The following is a 3,291-nucleotide window of genomic DNA, read 5'->3' as shown; positions in this document are numbered from 1 at the left end:
GCAAAGTCTTACTCTGTCACCGGGATACAGTACAGTGGCATGATCTCGGTTCACTGCAACCTCCACCTCCTGGATTCAAGCAATTCTCCTGCCTCAGTCTCCCAAGTAGCTGGGACTACCGGTGTGCACCACCATGCCTGGCTAATTTTTGTATTTTCAGTAGAGATAGGGTTTCTCCATGTTGGCCAGGATGGTCTCAAACTATTGACCTCCTGATCCACTCGCCTCGGCCTCCCAAGTGCTGGGATTACAGGCATGAGCCACCGCACCCAGCCCAAAAGTATTTCATTTTTATGAAGCCCAATTTGTATATTTTTTCTTATGTTGCCTATGATTTTGGTGTGGGCGGGGGGTAGATTTGTGTTTGGTGTTTGGTAGATTTCAACACCATGAAATCTACCAAATCCAATGTCACGAAGGTTTTCCTCTATGTTTTACAGCTTTCACTATTATATTTAAGTATTTGATTCATTTTGAGTTAGTTTTTATATATGGTGTTAGGTAAGGGTCCAACTTCATTCTTTGCATGTGTATATCCAGTTTTCCCAGCACCAACTGTTGAAAAAACCTTTCCCCAATAAATGGTCTTGTGCCGTACATTTTTAAGATGACAGCTAAATCAAAATAATTGAAAACACTGTGCTAGCTAAACAAAATATGTGCAGGATGGATTTTGGCCCAAAGGCCACCAATTTACAAATGTGTTTTAACTTCATTTTACATTAAATTTTCCAAGTGAGCTAGGAGGAGAGAGAAACTTACCATGGCTTAGCATGTTCCAAGCATAGTACCAGGTACTGGTGATAAACAGGTCAAAAAGATTAAGAGTTTAAAGTCCTAGCATCAAGGAGTTTGAAGCTGAGTAAAAAGACTTGTGAAAAAAACACTTTATTTTAGTACTTTTTCAGCAAATGTTTATAAATACAGAGCCCAAGCAGAGAGTAGGTTGAGAAGAGAATTAGAAACAGTTTTTCTGTTGTTTTTTGTGAGTGTAACAACTCACTTTGTTGCCCAGCCTGGAGGGCAGTGGCGCGATCTCGGCTCACTGCAACCTCCGCTTCCCGGGTTCAAGCGATTCTCCTACCTCAGTCTCCCGAGTAGCTGGGACCACAAGCCACGCTTCACACCCGGCTAATTTTTGTATTTTTAGTAGAGAAGGGGCTGGTCTCGAACTCCTGACCTCAAGTGATCCGCCTCCCTCGGCCGCCCAAAGTGCTGGAATTACAGGCATAAGCCACGATAAATGGAGGAAATACACACACACATGCACACACACACACGTGCAAGTCTGACAACTGAGAGACAAATGGAGGAAACACACACGCACGTATATTAGCCACAATAAATGGAGGAAATACACACACATGCACACACGCACACACACACGTACAAGTCTGACAACTGAGAGATAAATGGAGGAAACACACATACACACACACACACGTCTATAAGCCACAATAAATGGAGGAAATACACACACACATGCACACACACACACACGTACAAGTCTGACAACTGAGAGATAAATGGAGGAAACACACACACACACACACACACGTCTATAAGCCACAATAAATGGAGGAAATACACACACACATGCACACACACACGTACAAGTCTGACAACTGAGAGGCAAATGGAGGAAACACACACACACACACGTCTATAAGCCGCAATAAATAGAGGAAATACACACACACACATGCACACACACACGTACAAGTCTGACAACTGAGAGATAAATGGAGGAAACACACATACACACACACACACACACACACACGTCTGTGACAACTAAGAGAGTAGTCGACAGGTATTCAATCGCCTACCGTCAGCCATCTCCTCCAAGGCGTTTCTTTCAGTCGGGAGTGTTCCCTGCGTGCTGTTACGTCAAAAAGCAGCGCCGGAAAGAGAGGGCGGAACTTCCGCTGAGCACAGCGACCTCCTGGGTCTACTGTGTGGACTGCTGGGAGGGCTGCGTGCTGTCTGCGGCGCGGGACCCTGGGCGTCATTTCGCGGCGGAGTCCTGCGTCCTCTGGTGTCCTTGCTCTTTGCGCCAGCGGGAACCACTATCTCTGCATTCCTGGTAAGCGACTTTCTTCTTTCTCCTAGTGTGTGTTGGGGATGGGAGGACGCCGGAGACGTACCAAGGTGCACTTCCTGGAGCATGCGAGCTCGGAAGGCCCACAGATAAGAGGAAGCCCAGTGATTTAATAAGCTACAGCTAGTACAGTAGCTGAAACAAAATCACTGGTTCCCGAAACGACGTCCTTGATTGCTTTTTAAAATTGGAGTTTTCTGCCGGGCGCGGTGCCTCATGCCTGTAATCCCAGCACTTTGGGAGGCCAAGGCCGGCGGATCTTGAGGTCAAGAGATTGAGACCATCCTGGCCAATATGGTGAAACCTCGTCTCTACTAAAAATACAAAAATTAGATGGGCGTGGTGGCACGCGCCTGTGGTCGCAGCTGCTCGGGAGGCTGAGGCAGGAGAATCGCTTAAACCCGGGAGGCGAAGGCTGCAGTGAGCCGAGATCGCGCCACTGCGCTGCAGCCTGGTGACAGAGTGAGACTACTTCTAAAAAAATAAAAATAAAATTGGAGTTTTCATTTCCGTGATATTCTAGGTCTTTGCCAGTTACGAGAATAAAACGTTTAGAACACTTGTTTCTGAAATCAATGTTTATTAGATTGGGGCCTGGGGATCCCAGGTTAAATATTTCCGGAATTCTAAAGTAAATTGTTTTCTCTTTAAAGGGAGGCTGAAAAAGTATATATATATATATATATATATATATATATATATATATATATATATATTTTTTAATGTGAGAAACATCGATCCTAGGGTATTAGAAAAACATTTGCACATTTGCATGATTACTGTCAAGCATCGGGTTCAATGTTAACATTATAGACAAAGTCTTTGTCCTCAAGATAGTCCTTACCATCTAGTGAGGCAGATAACCAGGCAATTACAATACAGTATTAGAAGTACTGCCATAGGCACAGGAGTGCTGTGAGAACTAACGGGGGAATGCTTAAAGTGTAAGGCGAAGAATAGCTAGAGACGCTGCTGAAAAGGTAGGCAAAGCATGATATGATGAAAATCTTTGTAAGCCACACTGATAAGTTTGGACTTTAACCTGGGTGCAATATGTATGTTGGGAACAATACGAATGGATAACAATATCCCTTGAAACAGAACAGTGAAGGAGGATCAGGTTGCAAAGCGAAGGTAGAAAGGTTATTTCTATTTGTTGTATTTTAGGGTTTTTTTTGTTTTTTTTTTTT

The 3,291-nt window shown here is 44.1% G+C and overlaps 1 protein-coding gene across 1 annotated transcript in view; it reads left to right on the top strand.

Moving 5' to 3' along the window:
* The first annotated feature begins 1,835 nt into the window (after window positions 1-1,835).
* Window positions 1,836-3,291, top strand: part of TRMT10C (tRNA methyltransferase 10C, mitochondrial RNase P subunit) — a 4,477-nt gene continuing 3,021 nt past the window's right edge. Inside the window, exon 1 of the mRNA XM_017504342.2 lies at window positions 1,836-2,086. The gene's annotated coding sequence lies outside the window, so the exon portion shown is untranslated. The remainder of the gene's footprint in view (window positions 2,087-3,291) is intronic.

This window comes from Cebus imitator, unplaced genomic scaffold (assembly GCF_001604975.1).
Source record: "Cebus imitator isolate Cc_AM_T3 unplaced genomic scaffold, Cebus_imitator-1.0 Scaffold321, whole genome shotgun sequence".
Lineage (NCBI taxonomy): Eukaryota > Metazoa > Chordata > Mammalia > Primates > Cebidae > Cebus > Cebus imitator.
This window is presented reverse-complemented; position numbering and strand designations above follow the sequence as displayed.